This window comes from Heterocephalus glaber, unplaced genomic scaffold (genome assembly GCF_053883595.1).
Source record: "Heterocephalus glaber isolate CG9 unplaced genomic scaffold, H.glaber_assembly_v1.0 deba00001569, whole genome shotgun sequence".
Lineage (NCBI taxonomy): Eukaryota > Metazoa > Chordata > Mammalia > Rodentia > Bathyergidae > Heterocephalus > Heterocephalus glaber.
In genome coordinates, this window is record NW_028258354.1 from 12059689 (window position 1) to 12085903 (window position 26215).

At 35.8% G+C, this 26215-nt stretch overlaps 1 protein-coding gene across 12 annotated transcripts in view; it reads right to left on the reverse strand.

Annotated features, from left to right (window-relative positions):
* The window catches only part of Grip1 (glutamate receptor interacting protein 1), a 661025-nt gene that overhangs the window by 365739 nt on the left and 269071 nt on the right, over positions 1-26215 (reverse strand). The gene's annotated exons all lie outside the window — the stretch shown is intronic.

Below are 26215 nucleotides of genomic sequence, written 5' to 3' on the forward strand. Positions count from 1 at the left end.
TCTGTGAAATACTGGTAGATGTTACAAGAAAAAAGAATAGTTCTCTGTGATCAAATCAATTTGAGAACCACTGAGCTTCTCAAAATTCTTAATATGCTTATGTGCTTGGAAGAGGAAGACATAGGATAGCATTTCTGAAGTGGAACATTTGTTATTATCAACAGGGATGCAAGTGTGTTGGAAACACACTCTTCTGTCCAAATCCATTCTTAAATCACATTTCAAGATTCTCACAACTAAGAGATAGTACAGTCATTGGCCTAATGACCTCAGCAGCCAGATGCCCAAGGCTAGAGGAGAAACTGCTGCTCAGTTATAAGATGATAAACCAGATAGAACCAGATTAAGCTACAGGCAACTGGCTCATGTTTTTACTTTCTCCTACATAGATGTCCAAACCAGTCCTATAAGGTTTTGTTATATTTGAAGAAATGCTTCCTTTGGGGATTAGAAATTAGATAACCAATTGACTGTTTTCATCCTGAATATTATAGATGGAATACATATTTGGTTTCAGCTAGCAGTCAAGACCATGTAATTCAATAAATTACAGAGTTTCACTGACAGTTATTGCTGTTATTTTAATTATTAAATGGATAAGATAAGATTACATAGCATAATTCAAAAAGAATGAAGACATTTACTCATTAATTGGAAAAAAATATAATACTGGCTTATTATGCATTAAGGGAAGTTCTACTCATTGAGGAAGGATGTGAAAAATAGAATAGCCCTGCTCTTGAGAAGCTTCTAATAAAAGATGAGATGGAAGAACATGAACAATTTAAACATAAAGCAATATATTCTACAGAAGATGTAAGGCGCAAAGCCATTCAGGAGCCCCAAGAAGAGGAAAGGTAGGGTAGAATCTACAACACTGTACAATTAGAGCAGAAGAAGGATTGCTCAAAAGTGATCTCAACAAAACAACACTTTTACTTATTGGATTGGCAAAAATAATTATTGTTCATTAATTGCTATAGTGTTAACAGGGAAGAAAGTCACTCATTCATAGTGGATGGAAATGTAAATCTGTATAGCAAACTTTTTAGAGGACAATTTGGCAATATATAAAAAGTAGACATTCTTTCATCTATTATTCTATACCTAGGCAATTATCCTATATGTAAGTTCACATACACATGCAAAGACATGTAGGTCCAAAGATATACAGTGTCCCATTTTTCATTAATAAGAACCGACCCCAAACAATCTAAGTGTCTCTCTCAATCACAGAATGGTAAATTATGGAACATCCACACAAGAAATTCTTTCTCGATGCTGGGAAGAATACAACTTCTGGCCTCTCAGATAATGAGCACTTGGAACAAAGCTAGACTGCATCAAAATGCACTGAAAATGTAAAATACACCCGAAAGTTTGAAGGATTATAAAAAATAAAACAAAATGTTCTCTTAGTAATTTTCTACTAGTTGCATTTTGAGATTATTGATAATATACAATATTTATGTAATAAAGTATATCATTAAAATGAATTTCACTATTTCTTTTGACTTCTTAAAATGTGACCGTAATACAATATAAGATCATATGAGTGGCTTGAACTCATGTTTCATGTTATATCATTAGATAGTGCTGTTATCCCTTCGAAAGAGTGTCACATACCATGAACAAGAATGACAGAGATTTTGAGGTTATACAGGGATATCTTGAATAAAATTTAAGTTTTGCTTGTAATTTCTCTGAATCTTAGTTTCCTTTGCTAGTACAATGGGACTAGAACCACCTGCCCTGCAGGAACATAGTGAAAATTAAATGAAGTGAATGTATAGAAGATTTTGTTTTCACAAAGGTGGAAAGTAAAATGATATGATACTGGAATTTTTTTCCCCAGGCAAACAGTTCATAAAGCTGGCATGAACCTAGGATCACTGCCACTAACCAGTGATTTTTTTCTGCCAGTATTTTTTTTCTGCATGCTTGTGTGGGTTCTATTACCTGTGGGAAAGGAAAAAAAGTAAAGACAAAAAACTTGAAAGAAAAACTTAAGTGAAAGAATAAAGGGTTGAATTTTCAGCACAGAGCTGGGAAATTTCAAACTATGACATCATATTACTTTAGGAAAATATATTTTAGGTATATAGTTTAGATACACTCAGTCATTACAAAGTTGTTCCTCAGTGAAAACTATTGTAGATACAGAAAAGAGAAATTAGATTTCATGAGAAACTGGAGTTTGGCCCAACACTGTCTAGTTAAGATGAGTAATCGAGGCAGGAGAGCACAGCCTGAATTAATCTCACCGTCAGCCAGAGTCAGCTTGAGAAAATAAGGATGAGCACTATCTAAAGTGAGATTAAGGGGAGCTCCATCTAAAGTGTGATTATATCTGCTGACTACATAGCTTCAAAAGTATCATTCCAAAACAGAGGAATTCAGAGAAGGAGAAGAAGAAACCAGAAAACCTCTTTAATCAAGATGAAATGCTATCCTTGAAGAAAATACCTTTGTTACTTATAATTTTGAGCTAAAAAGTGAAATCAAATTTAAGCTGCCCAAGGGCAGTTTGTCTTTCCTCTTCCAGGTCAATATGGCTGGTTTTCAAATTAAGTTGGACCATATCATCTGACAAGCCATAGGGTATCAAGGGTAACAAGAACCTCTTGAAAATAAAAATTATGTGTAATGTAGTGTAGCATCTGTATTAGTGGCTGAATGTACTTTAACAGCTATAGAAATTATTTTAGTTCTGTATTCAAAGAAACATTAAGAGGATACTTAAATTTTTCAGTTACACTTTACTGCACTTTATGAAGGAAGTTTTATATTTAATATTTGTGACTCTGGATATAAGAAGCCCACCTAGGTGTATTCCTCATGAATGTCACAGATTTACGGTATCACGGAATATTAGAGATAGAAAGGCTTATTAGTAAACTGGGGTCCAAAAGAAAAATTAGCTTAAAGATCATGACAATTTTCATAAAATCAGGAAACCTGTATTTTACATTTACTTTTCATTCACTGTTTTATCCATTCATTTGACCTACTAATAGTTACTGAACATTTCCTGTGTGCCAGGCACTTGGAATACAGTGTTTAAGAAGACAAATAAAATTTATTGTTTGTTGCAGGGGAACCAGTAAACAAACAAATAAATAATACTATGTAATGGAAAGTACAGTGGTAAAAATGCAGTAGAACAATATGGTGGATAATGATTAGAAACCACTACAGGAGTACAAAGCATTTAAAATATTTACGTAACAAGAAGCTGTCAGCCAGGCAACTTCAAAGGCCCTAAGGTAAACTTAGTCAAGGCACAGAGAGATAACTGTGGGGAGTGCAGAGGACACAGGACACAGGGAAGGTGTGGGGAGATGAGGGTAAAGAAGGAGGCACGAAACCTTGATGTACAGAGTGCTCAAGGTGATGCGTTGGGTTTTATTCTGATTGCAGAGGGATGCCACTGAAGGGTTAAGGAACAGGTACATGAACCAGTGAACCAATTCACATTTTTTAAAAGCATAGTTTCCTTGAATTCAGATAAGATAATGATGGTAGTGGCAGCATAATTTTGGGTCTTGCCAAATCCCCAGGTAAAAAAAGAACAAGGTAATAAAAACTCTATGGACAACATTTACATCAAAGCTGGAGACAATGTATCTCACAAACTCCAAATTATAAGCAGGCAAGATTAAGCCACCAAGAATAACAACATCAAAGTTTGTACAAGAGGAAGAAGAGAGACGTAAAGAGATGTATGATTGATCTGAAAACAGGAGAACCTCCAAACATCAGAGATTCACTACAGAGTATTCAAGCCAGTTGGATAACATGGCTACAGTTGGCCAATCCAAAAGCCTGTGAGGGCTAGTGGCTTATGGCAAGACCCAGACAACATGCAGCAGCCCCATCCCCGTGAACTCTTGAATCTGATCAACCATGACTCCCTTCTAGGAAAGAATTCCACTACTTGGAGTGGAATCATATTGAGCAGGACAGGAGCAATAGTGATGAGATACAGTTAAATGAGGAGGCATATTTTTCAAAGCTATATCCCATAATATAATATCCCATAATATCCCATAATAATATATCCCATTCTACATGTTCTTTTTATAATGTGATCTGATACCCATTCCACCGAGTGATCTATGTGCTCATTCCTTGAATCCAGGCATAATTCTGTGATTTGATCAACATGTTGTGATAAAAGTGACTCTATGTTCCAGATCCTAAAAATGCCATGCATTTCTACCGTGCTCTCTTGGAATATTCCCTCTTGAACCCAGGTGCTCTCTGAATAAGCCAAAATAGACCAGGGGAAATACCACTTGTAGGTATTCTAGTTGACAGCTGAGTGAGGTCCAAGTCAACAGCAAGCTGGGCTTCAAACAGCAGGAAGCGGACAATTTATTCTGCTTGCTCCCTTTAAATTGCTGTCCAAGTGTATTATAAAATGGTTATTATTCACTAATTAATTCTATGGTGGATTATTACTCAGAAATACTAACAGACATATCAGTTTTAAAGTATTTGACCTCATAGCAAAATTTATAAGGCATATTTATTTTACAAGTCATCTATATTTTTGGTAAATTATAAAATAAACCCAATGCCAATGCAAGGGTTCACCTTTCAAAAATAGTAGATTAATTATTAGTGTAGCAAAATCATTTTTCCTTTGCTCTAGACAGCATCTCTTGTGAGAAAATGTTTCAGAAACTGTATTAGGGGAAGCCTCCTTCCACTCCCAAAGGAAGCATCCATATTCTTTTATTTCTTTGCTTTTTTCCTTTATCTTAAAAAATTATTTGCAAATGATAAAAAGAGAAAAAGTAGGATGAACTCATTATTTATCATCCAAACTAAACCAATTTTTCAAAACGGCTTCATTGACACGTAGTTCACATGTACCATAAAATTTACCCAGAGGAGACAATTCAGTGTTTTCTTATGATAGTCATAAGATTCTACAAACATTACCACAATCTAATTTTGGAACATTTTCATTCCCCTCTAACCCAGGAGAAGACTTTAAATGAAAGGGACATTAATAGTAATTATGCAAGAACAACAGGCATAAATTTAGTATATCTATGGTCTATGTTGAGCAAACCAGAGGAAATTGTCACCTGGGGTAGAAGGTACAGGTATTTAGGAAAAGCCTGTGTAATTCACAATTATAACCTGGTTGGAGAACAGTGGTTTTAAAATAAATAATCAGAAATGGAACACTTGTTCCCTTCTGGGATTAAGGAAAGGGTATATAAATGGTTATGACCATTTCTGAAAACTGTCCAGCATTATCAAAGATGAACATATGTATTCATTATGGCACAGCAATTTCATTCCAAGATGTATAGCCAATGGAAACTTACTAGGTGATTTCGCTTACATCAACTTCAAAAACATGTAATCTATGATGCTACCTTAGAGATTAGGGTGGTGGTTTAACTCTAGTAAGAGTTAAGTGTTGTGGCTTGTGTCTACGTCTCACTCCAAAACCTTATGCACTCACAAGGGGGTGCTTTTCAGAGGTGGCTTGTTCTAGAATGTGTGGTGCTAGGATCAAGGGTGTGTGTTTACTAAATCAGTCCACTGATTGGTTTGGCGTAGTTCTGGCTAGGATTAAAAGTGTAAGTGCTACACCTGCCCTAGAGTGGGTAGCCTGCATAAAATATAAGAGACAGAAAGAGGGCTAATGTGCTCTTGCCTGCCTGCTTGCTGTGGATTTTTTTTCCCTCTGCGATGCCAACCTGCCTTGGAGCCAGTTGACTATGGACTGAAACCTCTAAAACTGTGAGCAAAATAAACCTTTCCTCCTTTAACTTTGAGTGTTGAATATGCTGTCTCAGCAACAAGAAAAATCACTAAGACGGTTAGTAACTGAACAAGTATGATGGGCATTTTGAGGTGCTCCTTGTGTTCTATTTCCTGACCTGTGCTCTGGTTACACAGATGTATTCACTTTTTAATGACTCATTAAGTGGTTCATTTAGAATCTGTATACTTTTCTACATGAATGTTAGAAAAAATTTTAATTGATAAAGGAATGGTGAGACAGGATCGAGACAGAATTGCCAAGCCCATGAACAGACAGCTACCTTAAAAAGAGAAATTAAGAGCAGTTAGTGTTCACACAGTAGCAAGTAGGTGTTAATTTTCTCCTTAACACCTTTCCTTTGAACTGAAGGTAATGAAATTCCTAGGGAGACAGAGGTGGGGGAAAGCAAAAAGTCTTCTCATACATAAAGTAATTTAAGTAAAGATTGAGATAATTAACTACCAGTTAGAAATGGTGGGGGCTTGTGTTTGAGTTTTTACATGTTTTTGCTAACCACTTTCCAGTAAGAAACATATGATTAGCCCAAAACTATATAGCTACTTGGTGTTGAAATTGGGATCAGAACACAGGTATATTGACTCACAAACTATTAATAATATTTCCTATTAATAATAAGTTAATATTGTGGGTTACCAAGTAGCATTGTCTGTAATAAGGGCATTCCTACTGATCTGATAGAATCTCCACAAGAGACAACAGGTCTAGTAGTTATCTACATTTTACAGAGGGAGAAACTAGAGGTACTTGGTAAAGTTAATATACTTTGACAAGGTTAAAAATCAATTAAGTAGAGGTGCCAGGATCCCAATTAGTTCTCTCTAGAAGAGGCAAATATTTTAAATCAAGGGGCAATATTGCTTCTTTGGATTGCTATGTTTCTATGCTGAAGGGTAAATGAGTAGTACATAGATATGTTGTATCTTGATGATTATATTATGGAAAAAAGTAGTATATTTTTAGGTTATAAAGCAATTGTTCCCACTTATTTATATATGAGGAAAACACATCCATTGGGCCAAGGCTACCTTCAATAGATCTGAACCTTTTCCTCTTAGTGCAACTGATCAGTAAAGTAGCTGTGTTTAGAAGTCTAAGAATTATTCAACTCTGAGAAATGACCTTGCAAGCACTACCTGTTCTAATGACATCTTTATTTGCTCGGTAACATTCTTGACAACATACAATAAGCAGGGCTAAAGATTCATGGCCATCATATCAATTTCAGTTTTCTTCAGTATCCATGGATATTTAACACGAGGTTCTGTAGAGTCTAAGTAAAAACTCAAATTGTAAATTGCTGAAAAATATTATTTTGAGTCCAATATAAATCTAAGAAAAATATGTTGAGATAAGGAATAATATCCAAAGTTACCAAGGGGCAATATTAGCCAATATTTCTTCTAAACTCTTTTAAAGTAAGTAGATAGCTATGTAATATGAAAAAATAAGAGGGCTGAACACAAATGATAATTTCATTCATCTATATCCCAAAGACAATAAATATACAGATTACTGTTACTTCCATGGCAAATATCACTTATTGACAAAAAAACCTGCTTTCCTTTGACCTCATAATTTTTCCCAATAATAACATTTATCATCTAAGATGTGCAAGGCACTGTGCTAACCACATTAAATACATCATTTCATTTTATAATCCCAAAATATCTTGAGATAGGTACTGTTACTATTGTCTTTTTAGGTATGTGGACACTAAGAATAAGAGATTAAGTTACCCAGTTGAAAGGGACTGAGCTCACATTCAAAGCCAGCTTCATTTCCCTACAGTGTCCATGCTCATAATGACAACACTATACAGGCAGATTCCACCTGTTGACGAGAGCTACTACATAATAAATAAGCCATTTGCCATCATGGTTCTCTATGCATACATTTCTAACCTAACAGCACTGATAGTGGTCACATAAATTACAAGTTTTTGCTTTCAGAAAGAAAAGATCTGTCCTACTTATTGGTTTTAGCCTTGCTTTTCAAAGCCACACAACCCAAATTCTTAGACTGCATGCGGCAGCATCATTGTATCTTCAACTTCCCCTCTGATGTTTCTCTGTGATGTCTCCTCTTGGCTACACTGAGCAACTTCTGTTCTCTTAGGCAGACTGTAGGTTCCTTTCATGTGACCAGTCATCCTTCTCTATCAGTGCCCACATCTCTCTAAAGCAAACAGTATGTTGCCAGTGAGGGTGGACCAGCACAAGGTACAGTAGAACTATCTCTACCTTCCAAGTTCTGGATCTCTTTATTATCATGGCTGAAGCCTGATTTTCAAACTAATTTTATGTACCCATTAATTTATAACTATTTAATATTTTACTAAGTCAGCATGGACCTCCAAATTCATATAAGGAGCTGGATATAAGAATAAGCAGAAGAAAACCTACAAATCATTGAGGAGCAAGGTTGAGGAGATAGAAATATTTCTGGTAATAGTCTACAAGTTCTCCACATCAAGGTATCTTCATATTTACATAGAATATTCTTCACAAAATTTAGTAAAGTGAGATGAACAAAACCCTCTCCCATTATGCCTAAATCCCACCATTTCAAGATTCACTGGGACTAATAAGCAAAAATAAACAAAAACGAAATAAAAAAATTTAACCATAAAAACCTAGATTACCGGATAATCACACATGTTAAGTAAGTTTTAAGAAGAAAGTTATTTGGTTTAGTGAATGATACTAAGCCATTATTAGTATAGCTTTTTGATTGGGTTAAAGGTTGAGAAAATGAGTAAGACATAATTTGGGGGTGAGGGTAAGGATGAAAACCAAAATCCATCCTGGAGGATGTATGTGATGACCATAAGTGCATGCATGGATAGAAGACAGAGGACTTTAAAGTGCAACAGTGGCCAAAGCCCTGAGACACATGGAGTGTTTTGTCAGTGGGCTTACCCAGAAGGAACAGCACCTTGGCAGCCATGTGGCAACCAGAAGGCAGCAAGAGGGCTGTGAACTGTTTCAAGAGGCAAATTCACCTATGTAGCCACTCCACCATGGACCAGTTAAGCTGCTTTCTTCTCCCCTACCCAACGCAGATGTCAATGATCTCTTATCAAATCCTCAGACAGAGACTGTGTTCTGTTGTTCTCAGCATTCCCAGTGGCTTGCATAGCATCTAATGATGAGCACTCAAGGGTGAATATTGTTGGAACAGCCTCTCTACCGAATATATTGTCGGCAAAGTGCTGCAGCTGGAAGGAGAATGGTGAGAGCCTTGGGACATACTGACTGATAGGTCTCCCACCACCTCAGCAGCTATTATGTATAGTAGCTGCCCTCTTCCTATGGTGCCTTGCCCCCCCCTGTGTGACGTCATGCCAAGATGGTTGCTCCCACCAAAGAACAAACCCTTCTTCCCAGCATGCCCCTGTTCCCACCTAGAGAGTAACCTAATACTCGTTCACCTCCTACCACCTAGTGATATCACCGGCTCCTCCATTCCCTAGTCACTACCTCACTCAACCCCGCCTCAGCCCCTACAAACCCCACCCCAGTCTCTATAAAAGACTCTCCCTGCCCCAGCCATATTGCTTTTGTCTCTCCTTTGTTCAGAGACAGCCCGGTAGATCTATTCCCCTAATAAAGGCTTGTTGTGGCCTGGTCTGGTCTTGGTCTTCGGCCCTTTTACCTGACACTGACTCCCTGAGGTCTTCCTGGGACACCAGTAAAGGAAGAGCCAAGAGGCATCAGGAAGAGAATGAGTCTAGTTTACAAAGAACCATAGGGTTGGAAACTGCAGTAAGGTCTGACAAATGTTTTCTGGTTTTGCAATCAAGCTCATATGATGCAATTTAATCACAAAAGCAGTACAATAATTCTATTTTCTTTCTGAGAATACCCATAGTGACTACCTCCACCCCAGGTCTAATCTTTTAGATACTTAAAAGTGGAGGAAGAGGGAAACAAAACAAGTAAGGTACTATGTAAAGCTGTGACCACAGCTTGCTATGTTTAATTTTATGCATGAGTGACCTTGGATATCTAGTATTTGACCCCTAAATGGCCCTAGCTGATCCCAATTACTACCTGCGCACACACCTGTGTTTTCTGTAAGTCAACACATTAATAAGGTTGTTTTAAGGGTAAAACTCTATAGATACATGACTGGATTTAGTCCTATGTGTGTGTTCCACTAACAATTAAAGGTGACACAAAAAGGTTTTAAAAGGCATTTTGCTTCCACTGGACATACTTATGTTACAAAGCAGTGATTTACCCTTTCTTATTGGTTATAAACAATTGTTTAGCATGGTCTCTTTTGTTGAGTGTAGTTCTCCACCATGCCTGCCAACCAAACAAGATATATCATTTTGGACATCTTTAAGTCCACATCTGCTATGGTCTAAATGTTTGTGCCCTGCTCCACAAACTGATAAAATAAAATTTAACCCTCAAGACAACAGCATTAAAAAGTGATTGTGTGTGGGGGGGGGGGGTTAAAACATGAGAATGGAGCCCTGATAAATAGGATTAATGTCCTTATAAAAATGGTCTCAGGGAGCTGTCTTTCCCTTTCCACCAATGGAAGTTGGCCAATGTGAGAACACACTGAAGGTGCTGTCCTCACTGGATACCAAACCTGCTGGCACCTTGACCTTGGACTTTCCAGTCTTCAGAACAGTGACAAATTTCTATTGTTTATAACATAGGAAGTTTGCAGCACTATGTTGTAAGAGCCTAAATGAACTAAAATAAGCACAAATATAGTAAACTGCATGGATTAGAACAGATAGGAGGGATAAAGGAGAAAGACAGGTGCAGTGGCTCATGATGATTTGCTTGCGCATTAGCCTATGCTCTTTTATTGGGATAACACTTTAAGTTTTCTTTCCTGTTTTTTCAGTTCATACAGTTTAGATGGCTGCACCTGTCACTTTCTCCCAGGTTCCAGGGCTGAGTAAGTAGCCAGAACTGATCAGCTGGGTCATTCTTTTCCCCCTTGGGCATAGGGATCATCATGAAGCACAGATTGATAGAATACATTCAAAGCTACTTAGGAAGCAGAGGTGAGCATCAGAGGGAAAAACAAAGAATTCTGCTCAACTCAATGTCACCAAACCCCTGCGACTCGTCTGTTAATTTTTTTTTTCTGCTAAACTCAGTTTGAATTGACTTGCTATAACTTTTCCCTTAAAAAGTCTTGACAAGATAGAGGTCAGTCTTTTGGGATTTTATTTCTTTTGATTTACTGTAGTTAAGCAATAATGTCTACTATGAACATGGCAGGCAGTCTTAAGATAGCCAGTGACTCTGTCCTCTTAGTGTGTGCAGTCTGGTATGACTCACTCCATCCTCTTGCTCACAGGCTGAATGAACTCCATGGTATTCTTCTAATGAAAGGAAGGCAAGAGTGATGTGTTGTCAACTCCAATATTCAATTTCAAAGAGACAGTGGCTTTTGCCTCACATACCCTTTATTTCTTTCATTTGGCCAGTCTGTTCTGAGGGAGGCCAGTTGGCCTGTTTCAGCTGCCCAACAGAAATGGCCATGTGGGAAAAAAAACAAAAACAAAAGGTGATGTATCCAGCCAAAAGTCAGCCTATAGCCATAGTGATGATGATTCCCCCCATTCCAACCTAGAGACATCGACAAGTTAAGCCTACACTTTGATCACAATCTTCTAAGAGGCCAGGAGCCCAAGGACCCAGCTAAGTTATACCTAAATTCATGACCCACAGAAACTATCAGATAAGAAATGTCCTTCTCAGCTACTAAGTTTAGGGGTAATTTGCTGTCAGTGGTAGATAACTAATAAAGCTAGATTAACAATAAAATACTCATCCTTTGTTCTCTTTGTTGTTTCCCAAGACAACTCTCAGTTATTTTATTTGTAGGACTTATAGATGCCATTTTAATATATTGAAGTTTGCAGTATAATTCTATTAGGTTGATAAAATATGACATTTGAGTAGTAGGATGCTTTAAGAGAATGACTGAGTTGAAATTCCATTGTAGTTTACACCAAAATATTTTACAAATATATACACACAGAGTACCTGCTATGTTCCAAGCATAGGAGGATAAATAAGATGATTAGCTTGTGGCAGAGAGCTCAAAGTCCACTCAGGAGAAAAACCCATAAGATTTGAAAACAGATGAATCAAGAGGAGCGTCACTTCTCATTAGCTGTGTGACACTTGGACAAGCCATTTAACTTTTCATTGTTTTTGTTTCTTCATCCATAAAATGAGGAATAACAGTAGTAAGAGCTGATTAATCAGCTTACAAGACTGCTAAAAGCAGCATATATAAAAGCATTGCAAATTCCAACTTAAAACCACAATTACTGCAATGTTTATTCCAATATTATAATACAAGCTTTACTGGAAGAAATAGATAAGAATAGTTTATAATTCATTTGCTGCTTACTAGCATGTGAAGATTTTTTTATTACCTACATAAATGTGTCCTTAAATTTGAAGTTTGTACTCTAATCATGACTATTTTGATTACTCTCTTAAAAATCATGCAAACCTCTCATACATATTTTCATGGTAGCTTATTTGCTGTGATAAAAGTTTCAGTGATTGTTTACAGAAAAATTAGTCAAAATTATAAGGAACATGAAAATTTTAGTCATTTGTGTCAATAAATTATTTGTAATTTTAAAAGTTTCGGTCATATGAAAAATAGACAGTTTCCTTTGATATTAAATTTTAACAATAATTAAAGCTATTATTTAAGGCCAATTAATGTCCTCATTACTTCTATTGTCTTCTCCACTAAGCTTCCTCTAATATTCTTTGTGAATCATTAAATCAACATTTTGAGGTCACCAGACACACTTTATATTTTCAATATGCCACTGTACTTCATTATTCTAGCCCAAATAGCAAGCCTGTTAATAAAAATGCCCAGGCAGAAATAATTGATTTCATTTCAGGGAAAAAAACATCAACAATAAACTGCTTGAACTGAGCAATCAATGGCTGTGGAATTCTAGACTCCAAGCTAATATTTCCAGTTTTGTGGGTCCCTGAGACTCAAGCTGCCCACTTAGCTTTTAATGAACAAGGTCAAATCATGAATTGGAATACTATGACTCTAACAGCATGCTTTACTTCAGAAAAACAATTTAGCCTCAAGGCACTGCAAACTGCCAAGTATCTTTCTAGTTGGCCTAAACATTAATATACATATCAAAGTTAAAGACAGATATGTCCCTTGGAATCCAGTTCTATTCTAGTTGTCTACAATTTAGTGTGAAATGAAATAAAATCAAACATTTATTAGGCTCTAACTACAGGCTAGACCAGGTGCAGAGGTAATACAAATATGAAGTACACAGTAGATGAAGTAGGTAAAATATAATTGAAAAACTTAGAGAAAGTAAGGAGTGAGGAATGAATTCGAGGTTTCTAGCTCGTACAGATTTTAGAGGACAATGCCTTTAACTAAAAAAGAGAAGAAAGATGTAGTGGACAAATTTGGGGTAATAGACAAAGATACTAAGTTCAGCCTGGGATAAACTGGAGCACCCAGATGACAGGTGGAAAGATAGAATTCAAACTCATTTATGGCATCTAAACTACACAGAACAGAGTAACAGAGATTTCCCAGGAAGAGTTTGCAGAGAGAGAAACCAAAAGAGTCAGTACTGAATTCCTGGGAATCCAAAGACTTAAAGAGAAGAGGGACAGAACAAGAAGGTGACCAGAGAGGGAGAAGAAGAAAGAAGGGTGTGGGCCAGAAAAGCAAAGATGAAAAAGACTTAAAGACCACCAGAAAGACCAATTGCTACCCGCTATACAATGATCAACAAAGCTAAGGAAGGATTAAAGTTAGAGTCAGGAGAGCAATGGCATCTTCACAGGTTCACTTTCAGTGGAATGGCAGGCGTGGCATCCTGAGGGCCAGGAGGCATTATTCAATCATTCTGTTATTAACTGATTCCTGTATTTAGGGATATGAAAGCATAAGCTGTGCACACAGAATCGTTTGTGAAAGATATTTGGAAGGTGGGAGAAGATAAGGAAAGTAGGGTCAAGAGAATCTAGACCCAGTCTCCACCTGCAATTGACAGTGTGTATAAGGATAAGAGGAGATAAAAGCTGCAATTTGGGAACAACTGTTCAGGAAAAGGAAAAGAGAGTGGCTGGAGATAAAGATAAAAGATGGATGACTAGTGTTGAGAGCCCAGCTAAAGCTGGCACTCATAAATTTGTAAAGTGGCCAACCACCATGTTTACACAGTTTTCCCTTCCAGTAATGTCAGTAGCCTGAAAGCACAGTGAAGAACACAGATGGTCTCATGGAACTAAGGTAGAGTGTTGGCAGACCCACGAGGCTGAAGTGTCGGGGGAGACAAATACTTGAGAGGCCTGGTGATTTATCAGGGAACTAATTGGACCCCTAATGAAAGAATACATCACCAACATTCTGACAGGTAGAGAGGACAGAGGGGGACTGAAAACCCTACTGAGTTTAACACTGAGGTTTGATGAAGAGGAAAAGGTAGAAAATTGGAATATATGGGACTTCTGAGGAGACAAAGGATATAAAAATAAGGGAGCTGATAAAATTAAGAGTCATGAAATCCTTTAACAAAGCAAAAGAACTGATTCTGTACTTTTAAATACACTTTACCAGTTTCTCTGCATAGCTTAAGATTTGTACTTTGTTCACAGCATTAAACAATCTCAAGTCACATAAGATCGTTTCTGAGGTTTACTATCACATCTCAATTTAAGAAGTCCTTGACACGTTAATAAAGTATAAGTGCCTAATTATCTGAAACAATCACAATACTGTAAGTTGAACACTTGGACAAATCCAAGCTTAAACTAAATAACATAGCCGCATATCCTGACAGTAAAAGTTCCTTCACCATTGTCAAGAATCAGAATAATATTCACTCAAAATATTTTATGGCAAATAATTTCACTCTATTTAAGAAATGTCACCTATCAGTAAATATGAAATGTAGGTACTTATTCTATTTGGGGGAAAGAGGAATATGATTTTTATGTGACTTACTTATAGAGAATATAAATGTTTAAAACTACCTCCTGTATCCTTTTCCAATTCTTATGAATTCTAGGATTATTTGCACTAAGAGAGCTATGTTTTTATGACAGATTTATAGCCAGATGCACATTTGTGTTCATGCAGATGCATTGGGTTTGTACTAGTTAACTTTTTTAAAGTTTTGGTACAGGGGATTGAACTTGGGTCCTTGCGCTTGCGCAGCAGGCGGCGAAATCACTGAGCTAAATACCTGGCCCTGTACTATTTAACTTTTAATAATTTGACTTTTAGGTCTCACAAAACAAAATACACTCTTATTCAGGCATTCAGGTGCCCAGATGTGGCACAGCTCTCCTGCTCTCAGTTGTAAGTTGCTGAGGGATAAAAAACAAGGCTTGGTCAAGGTTTCTACCCTAGCCTTGACCACTTTGGAGACCTAAGTCCACATATCTTTCAGTCTGAATATACTGTGGATTATAAACATCAGTTTCTAATTTCAGTGAGAAAATATCAACAAAGTCACATCAAAAACGTAAGGCAGGTTGTTCTGATCAAAGCACAACCAACTTCAAAGTAAGAGCTGAACAGAACTGGGAAGAAAATTTATCTCATTACAAAATGGTTAGTCCTAACAGTAGTTGCATCTGCTATTTTTTCTCCTTTCAGAGACATGAAGTCATAGCCAAGCTGACTCAAGAGTTCACCAAGCTGCCAAGGGGGTTGAAGCTGCGGTCATGAAGGTACCTTTGAAGGGTGACACAGGAAGACACACAACAGCGCATCTGTATGTTGTGACACATTGGACTCAACTCTCGGCACATACCAAGAGCCAAATCAATACTCATAAATAATATATAAAAGATCAGATAATTATGGGACGTTGGGAAAGTTAATTTAGCTCTTTGGCCCCAGTTCATCTGGGAAATAGAGATTATAATATCTGTCCTATAAAGTTATGAGAATTAAATGGGATAGTGCACATCAAGTGCTTAGCACAGCACCCAGCATGCATTAATCTCAGGAGACCAAGAATCAGGAATTTTGTAACAGGTATCTGATGGAGAAAAGAAGGTAAGCTTATAAAATTGTATAAAATATAAATATTCCCCCTCCTGGTCCTCCTGTTCCTCTCCTTTGCATTTAGGTTCTCTAATACTATTATAAGCACTGTGTTCTCCCATGCTAGGTGGAGTAGTAGTAGGGGAGGGCCAGGATCAGAATGATGGATATGGTAAACTAAAATGTTATGACCAGAGTATTATTTTTCTAAATTTTATAGTTGTTTTGGATATGTGACCATAACAGAATGAGATAGGTTTCTGTGGATGGCACATAGGAATCAGTACTCTTCACAGCTTCCCAAGCAAGAAACATCTTCTGATAGCCCATACACTGTCCCAGAGGCTGGGATATAAAGAAGACAATATGATGCTCATAGGAGGGACATACATATAGGTGATCACAAAAGAGTGGAGTAAGTGAGCATCTCACTCACACACAGAAGAGTCCCAGATACAATGCCAGAAGAGAGGGCAGCACAGCAGGATCTTCATAGGGAGGCAGTCTTTGAAGCCAAGCCAAGGGAATGGGGGAAGAGAAGATGAAAACACACCCAGTTCCCAGACTTAAATATTTATGTCAGTTCTATTCTTAGCTGACTATGCAATCCTGAGGTAGATATTTTCTCTGTAAGCCTTAAAAAACAATCACTGTGCTTATCACATTGTTGGGGTTAATACATAGAGTCAGGCAGTGGATTGCAAGATTCTAATGGCTCTTAGGTTTAATATTCCTTTTATGCTTATCATCTTCAAATGGTTCTCAAGATATCATTACACAAAGCTTTGGTATTTTTAAGAATAAAAGAGATATTTTTCTATAACTCATAAAAACTTGATATCAGTAGATAAAAACCAGCCATGAACAACAGTTGTCAGGTGCTAAGAATATCCCAATTCCACTTCTTAATGAAAGGCCAGTGTAAATCCATAAAGGGGAAATTGATAACTAACTGCCAAGCACCTATGCATCTCACCCTAAAATTTGAGAGATGCCCTCTTAAAATGATCATGATTATAAGTAGAGTAAAATGTACTGAGCAAAATATTCTCAAAGTATAAGTTCATGTGCATGTCTTCAAAATACTTGCAAAGTCATATGCAGATAACAGTTTAAAAAACAAATGTTAACTACAACTGTAATCATTTGTAAAACTTTCTCCTACAGCTATTTTGTTAACCTACACTCAATTTTTAGAATCAGCAAGATCTTACTGTTGGCTTAACATCTTATATTGACCACATTTGACATGGGCCATTCTATATTCTACATTAGCTACATTTGACATGTGCCTGGTTTCATCTCAAAAATGGGGCTTCACAAATCAAATACTATTTCACACACCTGAAAACTCATAAGCCAATAGAACCACTGCCAATAGAAGTACAAGATGAAAACATATGACCAGTTCAGCAATCAGGAGCACCTGTTTTCACAAAATGTTTGTTACTGTACTGAAATTAGGCCTGAATTGTTAATCTTTGTTGCTTAGATATATCCCATGAAAAGCAGTTCACATGATCATCAGAAAGCAGTAAGATTTTTTTTATCTTATATTGTATGTATTTCCAAATATAAAGGATGAATCTTCAAAGTCATATTTAGCAAATAGTAACTGATAGAGAAAATAACAATATTCCAGTAAACAACATAAAATTCCCTGGTTATTTATTGCTAATATTGTAACAATAATGTATGGGGTTCGATTCTCTTTTTAGAGCACAGAAGATGGTAGTGGCGTGGGCTATAAGTAGGAAGACTCTGTAGTACTTTGTTTACTCTCTGGAAGCAATTTGTTTGACACATAACCTTTTCTATAACATGCACAAGCCATTAACAATCTCTATAATGTGGTAAATTTTAAAGACTGGAGAGAAATCTGATACATTTTTATCTTATGAAAAACAAACAATAAACTATAAAATAATTTTAATATGATCTGATTACATGGCAAGTGCACTTTTATTTTAAGAATAGTGCTCAATGATATTTGAACCCAAGTATAGAAAAGACTGACACATTTACTGACCTCATTCTAAAAGCAGAGCAAACCATTTCTTCATCCTCCCAAAATACCATCCCACTTTAGCAATGCCTAAGTTGACAATATTAGACTATGAGAAGACATATATATGAATGTCAATACAGTCTTATATTTTTCAGCAAAAATATTTCTCCATAAATTGTGTCCCCTTTGACCACCAGCATATTCTACCCATTGTTAAAATATTACAAAAGCCTTTAAATTGAGCTGCCTTTAAATCTACATTTTTTTCCTATTTTTACCACATCATTCCTAGGAAGAAATGTATTTTCAATTTCAAACAACTGATTTTACAAATGAATATTGAAAAAGCAACCAATTTGTAAGCTGTCATGGTAAACACTATATTAGAATGAATAAACACACTTCTAACCCTAAGGGTTTTATCACCTTCTATTACCTACTTCTTCACATAAGAGTTCTATCTCTTCAACCAGCCTAGTCTAACGTCTTCTCAAAGATAGCGCAATTAAGCTAAAATACCTTTCTCACAATCTGTGATATTCTATCCCAAAACTTGGATCTCATTTTCTTTCCTGCACTCACCACTCATTTTCATTTTCTATTTCTCTGCTAGCTTGCAGGTCCCACTAAGGCAGGGACCTTCTCTGTCTTCTGCATAATTGTATAAGGTCTTTCAAGTGTATTATCACACACATGTGGAGCCTCCCCTATCTTAAAGCTTGGGACCAGAAATGTTTTGGAGTTCAGAGTTTTAAAAGTATTTTAGAATATTTACATATATATAAAATTAGATACCTTGGGGATGTGATCCAACTCTAAACATTAAATTCAATTAGGGCTTCGCATATATCTTATAGAAATAGGCTAAAGGCAATTTAATACAATATTTTTAGTGTGCCTATGTTGTGAATGTGGTATGGAAAGTTAATTTCATATTTTGGAGCATTTTAGATTGTGCATTTTTGGATTAGGGATGCTCAACTTGTATTTGCTGAAGGAAAAAAAATGAAAGGTTGCTAACCATAATTTCAATCATTCTATTCTTGACAGGGTAAAGGAGTGAAAAGGAAAATCAAAGAATTTTACTCTTGTCACTTAAAATATTACTAATTATGAATAATTTACTTATCCACTATTTAATAATATTTTGATGTCAGTTCAAATAGTTTCTGGGACAGAGAGATTCAAAGGTTTGGTATATCAAGTGAAAGTCAACTGAATTTCTATACATCTATAGACCTAACTGCTAGTATTCAGTTTAAATCCACAGATCCAAAAAAGCTGGGTTGTATGGTTGAATGTTTCAGAAAAATTTTTTGGCTCTAAGATTATATAATAGTTGAGACAGGAGAATAGAATTCTAACACTTCAAATAGAAAAGGTAGGTAATCTATCATATATTAAATACCACTGGGAGTGTTTCCCTCTGCCACTAAGGTGCATGGACAAGTTGTGTGCTCTCCTCTAAAGTACGAGTTAGCTATGAACACAAAGTGGGAGCAAGGAATATTAATGCACACAGTAATGCTAAGTGAAATGTCCTCTACATAAATTCACCACTCACCGTCCCCTTCTTCCAGCTGCGTGGGCTGTGTGCAGCCTCAGGAGATACAGATTACCTACTAGACTGACAGGGTCCTGTCTCCTGGGCCTGTAGTGCCCTGCACTGGGAAGTAGTACTCCCATCTTACACATGAGACACTGAAGCAGCATAGGGACCCATATGACTCATCCTGAGTCACATAGCTCCTTGTTCCATTAAAAGAATTACATTATTGGGGGGTAGGAACTCTCATGGGGGAAAAAAATCTAGTTTTAATCTTTGGCACTTATTTCTATCACATAAAAATAATCAAATAATCACATTTTCAAAATTTAAAAATTATCAAGGCTATCAGACCAAAAACGAGCCAGTCTGAGCTTTCGTCCTGGTTCTAATCCTTTTCTATGAGAACTTCAATTTGGGCAGCCCTGGAGACCTCATTGCCTGGAACAAGTTCCCACACACTACAAGAACTCTTCTGTCTCCCCACTCCCCTCTGTGGTAGGCTTCCTCCCTCCTACCCTGGCATGGTGTATCCACACAACAGAGGGCATCGGGTTGAATCTGCAACTCGCAGGGAGCACTATAACAGATCCTGCATCATTTATATGTTCTTTACCAGACCAATTTGCCACAGGCTAGGAAATGGCAGGCTATAATTATGATGATTTTTATCAATCCATAATGACAGAATTGGAGTAGAAAAAGGGGCATTTCAATATGAGTACTGGTATTCACCTGAGGAGGTGAATATTCAGGACAAATAGAAGCCCACTACATCATAAATACAGACTAAAAAATATTTTTATTAAATAAATGGAAAGTTTGATAATCTTTTAGAAATACATAAAAATAAAAAGGAAAAAAAGAAAAATTACTCACATGGATGTGGGCCCAATACAGAGATCTTCTGGGTTTGTATAGTTAAGATAAAAATAGCACTGAAGGAATTACTCACCTCCATATGCCATATGGTACATCTGTGAAAGAATAATGTGAGTAGAGAGAAGACATGAAGTCTTGGTGCACATTAAATTCAATATAGTTTATGTTTATTTAGGTCAAGATGTATATTTTGACCATATAATGTATGTGTTAGAATATGCCAGCAGTTTGACATGCAATTTGGAACTTGTTTAAAAGATGTGTGAGTTTATTCTGTGACTTGCCTTTCCTGGAAGTGGATGTGCTCACACTGGAAGGTTTTTAACAAAAGGTGGATGCCCAGCTGGGATACTGAGGAAGGACTTCCTATACCAGATAGCAGGCCTTACTAACTGAACTCCAAAGTTAGTCCCAATTCTAATATTCTCAGATAAAAGTATGCTATTTTAAGTCCCCAGAGAGATATTCACTGACAAAAGTAGCTGTATTTGCAAAACACTGTACAAATAGAGGTAATACAAAATATTAGCTGGGCTTTTTAAAAATCATTAACAGCATCAATAAATAAGTCATTATGTTAATTTAACTTGCAATATTAAATTAGGAGTTTTTGTTAAAGAGCTTAGCATAAGATGACCCAATATTCAAAATAATAAAACCACTTACTAGGGAAAATAACAATTCTAGTCCATATGTAGATGAATCCTGGGCTTTAAGTACTACCAGAAAGGTCCTAGAAAGCTAAAAGCATGCACGTAGGATAATGGATGGAGGACTAGACCCAGTAAGGGGGCCTGGCTTCTAGATCTAGTTCCACAATAATTAGGGGGCTGCATAAGTCACTTAACCTATTGGGTATTTTAGTTTTGTTTTAGTTTTTATCTAAGAAATAATCAGTTGGACAACATAGACTCTAAGGTCCATTTCAACTTTAATACTCCTTTAAATTATCCCATGTTGAAAAAAATCAGCTATTAAAATCAGTATAATAAAATTAGTGATATAAAATACTGTAAAGAGAAAATGCTAGCTAATTTTTAACAAACAAATACTATAAATGGAAAGAAATTCTTAGAAAGCAAAAATAAACAGGAATGTCCCAAAACAAGCAAATTTATCCTGTTTATCATGTTTCTTCTATTTCTTTTGGGATTCCTTGGGTCAAATTAAGTACAGCTAAGGCTTGAATCATCTAAGATACCATATTTAAGACCTGTAAATTCAATGATCATTGTTTTTAATATAGAAATGCATGGCTTTTATTCAACTAAGTATTAGAGAAGTAAGGACCTCCTATGAAATGTGCTTTTTTTCTCTCTTCTGCTTCCTCTCCTCCATTTTTCCCTCTCTTTACCCCCCAAAGTCTGATAGGGGCCATAGCTTCTTTATATATGTGTTTAGCTCTTACACATATTATGCAAGCATCAGCCATCTTCCCAAAATACATGATAAAGATTTCACTCTGCCCTTCTGGCATACTTACCAAGAAAGAGAATCCTAAGTAGGTATCAGTCCCCTGATGCAGAAAGGGTATAGTTACATGATTTTTTTAAATCTAGTTAAAAGAACTAGAAAGAAGAAGTTATTTAATTATCCACACCAGTACCTAAATATTCTTGCACTACAAACATCCATCACCAATTGTTTTTCTCTAAGAAGAACAATGTACACTAGCATTTTTCAATTTAAAAGAAAGTGAAGAATTTCTCTACCATATAGTTTGCATATCTAAGGCACTGTATAGCCTGAAATGCCTAACTAGGGTTTTAGAATTATATATTGCTTAACTTACAGTAACAATGTTTTTACATACAGACACACACCCATATTCCAATTGTTGCTCAATATCTATTAGAATATGAAAACAACAACAAAATAATAAATAAAGTAATTTGTAAATACAAATGACCTTTCTTATAATGATCTAAAACACAGTCATGTTCCCTCCCTTTCTCTAGTGTCCCTGACAACCTCAGGAGGCAAAATTAAGAAGTCTTTAATGATTGCCCTGAGCAGCTTCTACATGTAGTTTTTCTCCTGCAGAGATGAATCAGGATGAAAGCCAAGAAGAGCAGTCTCAATGGAGGAACCCCATGCCTAATTCAACGCTGTTATGTGTGTGAAAAAGGTGCCAGTACCACAGGAAAGAGATAAATAAACTCTTCCTTTTCAAGAAATTCAACCATATGAACAATAGCAGGTCAGGATTTTTATCATGGTTAATAGCAGTCTCAGGAGAATGTTTGTAAAATACACATTATCTGCTTTATAACTTGAATATTATCCAATATGGTTAAATAAAATACATATAACAATATGGCCAGATATTTTATTTTCTGTGAAAAATTAAAATATGACCTTTCAGAGACTTTAAAAATTGCTATAACACAATTTTGTTTTTAAAAAATGAAGAAAACAGCAAATATAATGAGATTTTATTTTAGGATCCTTTTCTAGCTTTTTTTTTCAAATTTTTATGGCAGTTTTATAATCAGTTCAAATTTTTCTTAAGGAAAATAACAAATGAACCACCCCTGTGGGAATCTCAAAGAATAATAGTCCTTGGTGCATACAGTTAAATATAAAACATGGTCTGTGATTTAGCAACATATTCAGAATTCTTTAGGTTTATCAAACTTCTTCAAAATTGCTTACTATTCAATGTTAGATTATGACCTTAAAGTAATAGGAATCCATCCACTAATAACTGCTGTCAGAAAATCAGTTTCCTCAAGACATCAGGTGAATTTTTTGGTTTAAATCCCATGTAACATCATTTAGTCAATACCTTTATGGGAAGCTGGGTGTGGCAGCTGAGCCTGTATGTAATCTCAGCTACTTAGGAGACTGAGTGGGGTGGACAGCTTGAGCCCAGGTGTTAGGGGCCAGCCTGGACAACAAAGTGAGGTCTTCTTGCAAAATCAAAGAAACCCAAATATGCACCAATACCTTTATCTGAATTATTTTAGCAATTAAATAAAATTTAAAATATTACAGTCCTGTATCTAGAAAAATATTTAGAAATAAAGATGCCTTACATCACATTTTAGGGAACTGAAGACCAGAAATATCTGGTTATTTGACCAAGGCACTTGTTTAGTTTACTTAAACTCTAACTCTAGAATTATAAAAGGAGAGATGAATGACAAAAGCATTTTAAAAAATCAAATGTAGCTATCTTGTTGTGTACATTTACATATATCAATTCAACATAAAGTCAAGGGAGATTTTTTAAATCAATTTGTCACCATTATCATCACTGCTAAAACCTAGTTTTGACAAAGTTGCTGAAAAAGCATCCATTTTTAGAATAACTTCACAGCATCTGACCCTATTGACATTTGGTTTTTTTTTTTTTTTTTTTGTACCGGGGATCGAACTTGGGTCCTTGCGCTTGCGCAGCAGGTGGCGAAACCACTGAGCTAAATCCCTGGCCTATTGACATTTGAATTCAGGCTTTGGCATTTAAGATGAATGATGCTGTATCTAAAATGAAACAAAAAAATTATGTTGTATTTAAAATGAAGGAAAAAAATCAGAATCCACAATAGAAGAGACATTACTTAGAATTAGGTTAAATATTGGTAAGCACTCAAAGATGTATGAGACCTCAGACTTACAAAGGAATCCTCTGGGAAATTCCTACTAGTACAGTCTTTCATTATCATATGTGTAAAATTCTTGTGGTAATATGAAACAATAGTAAACATGACAAGACAGATTTAAATTTCAAGAAACAAAACAAACACTATAGGAAGAAAAATAATAATGACACTTCTGGCATATCAGTGGCACCATTATGTACATGTACTAATTCCCCATGAGGAATGTAATCATTATGTACTGCAAACACAGTAATAAAAAATAAATACAATTTGAAAAAAACCCAAGAAATTTAAAAAAAGAAATGATTGTCATCTGTCAATTCCACCAACTTTTGAGGCTTAATGTATGCAGAGTTTCTAAGACATGTAGGGAATACATAAGGTACAAACTTTCAAATTATGAAACAGACAATTAAAATAGATACATCATTGATTTAATTTAATTATAACATATTATCCATTTGAGAGGACTGGCTTTAAGGATCAGTCTTGCTCTGATACTTTTCTATAGCTGTGAAATATAAGTGGATCACTCCCCTACTTAAGTGGTTCACTCCCCTAATTCAGACAGGCTTTTAAACTAAAGACAAAAAGATGTATTGGGAGATTATCATATGACCTGTCTTTTTAAAAAGCCTGGCTATGTGACATTTGATGAAATGCCAAATCCCAAGTACATGAGCCCACTGTGACATATTCTGTTTGTTACATAGCAGTCTGAAGCTGGGAATTCAATCTCCATCTAACTCCACAAAGTTATGGACCATATTGCATAATAAGTGCTTTTCTGTAAATCACAGAGAAGATATCAATTCACATCTAATCCAAATGACCTTCGATGATTAATATTTTACCCTTAGTATGACCTTGACAAATCACATAGGACACGATTCTCTTTGTATTACTGCACTTGATGTATTAAGACTACTACCATAATTATATCATTTTTAAAACTATTTTGAGGATATTTCTTGCTTACCTCCATAACATTCTACCTTGCAGGTACATTTTTTAATAAACATAAGAGCATTTCTGTCATTCTTAAAATTCTTACCAAAACTAGTAGAATGCAGTCTTTTGAGAGATGTTTGTTTGATTCTACTTGTACACATCATGATACATATCTGGGAGGGTGTGAATTTGGCTCAATATATGTTGATTGCAAGAGATTTGTACAATGAATACCTATCCAATTAAAAGTTGATAAGCAGGGCCAGGAATTTAGCTCAGTGGCACTGTGCCTGCCTTGCAAGTACAAGGTCCTGAGTTCAATCCCCAGTACCAGAAAAAAAAAAAAAAAAAGAAAAGTTCATAAGCTTCTTTTATTCCCTTTCTAAGTATTCAGAATTACTCATGCAAGCTGACAGTATTTTCTGATGTGATACAAATTTTAGTTAAATTCAAGAATATATTTTGGAAACTAAATTTAGAAGGCATAGACTCACTACATTAGAACAGATTATTCATGTAAAAGCATTATAAAAGAGAAATATCCCTGAAGCTTGGAGACCACTCTGTAAAAGTAACATTGGAAACATCAAAGTCTTACAATTTTGCATTATTGTGTTATGGTCACCATAAATTTTCAACCCACAGTCTTCATCAATCACAGCAGAACTTCTGGCACTTAGAACTAACTCTCATAGCTTTCAATGCCACAGAAATTCGGATCTAAATTATTTATTATTTAATGCTCAGAAGTTGTAAATGGGATATATTCATGAGTAGACATCAAAAGGTGAGGAAATTGGAGTTGAAGCACAGGTTTACAACGGCCTTTATTCAAAAAGATAAAAATAATTTTTAAAATGTCAATCATAAATAACTGTTATCTTCCTACCTCTTTTTGGGGAACATAAACTCAGTGATCTCAGCATGTAGTTACTTTCTCTCTGCACCCTGAGGCATTTCTGGGCATTTCAAATCTATTGAGACCTATCTAAACCTCACCAGAAACTTAAAGCAGTGACAGGTACAAGAAAAATTCTAGTTCTCCACTATATATAAGCTAATTTACAAATGTCTCAATATGAATATATTATTTTATTCTACAAGTATCACTGCTTCTAGCTGACAAAAAATAAAAGAGTTCCCTTAATTTAATAACAAAATTAAGAACATGCATCAGAGAAAAGCACTTCAACTTCCTGTACAAATAGTATCTCAGATTAATCACAGATAATTGCACTGGAGTCTGTATTGGTAGCTTTAATCATCAGCATAACATAAACAATTATTTCTTCCAAATGAGCTATCCATCCCATTTTGAAAGGGGAAAAATACACACACAATTGTTGAAAAATAACAAC